The sequence below is a fragment of the Bison bison genome, unplaced genomic scaffold (genome assembly GCF_000754665.1).
Source record: "Bison bison bison isolate TAMUID 2011002044 unplaced genomic scaffold, Bison_UMD1.0 scf7180017864338, whole genome shotgun sequence".
Taxonomy (NCBI): Eukaryota; Metazoa; Chordata; class Mammalia; order Artiodactyla; family Bovidae; genus Bison; species Bison bison.
The window spans coordinates 1,773,024-1,773,383 of NW_011494910.1; positions in this window are offsets into that span (position 1 = coordinate 1,773,024).

Below are 360 nucleotides of genomic sequence, written 5' to 3' on the forward strand. Positions count from 1 at the left end.
TTAGGGCTGGTAAACACCAGGGTTTAATGATGGGCCGTGAGGGCTGGCCTGCCCCTCCTTGGGCGGAATGATGACTTGCGCCCACCCTGGGTCAGAGAGTGGGCTTAGTGGGCTAGAGACACTGAGTCTCGGGCACGTTCACAGCTTAGGGGTTTAATCTCTGCTTTTCCTCTCGTGGGCCCTGGGTCTCTGTTCCCAGCAGTCCTGACGGCTTCCTGCATTGGCTTGGGGATCGAGGTCAGTCCCTCGGCTCCGTCCGTCCTTCTGGACCTGGAGAGGTCCGGATGCGTCAGGGGAATGAGTCAGTGCGGGGTGGGCGCCTGCGAGATGTCTCCCATTTCCTTTCCAGCCCCCTCGCCC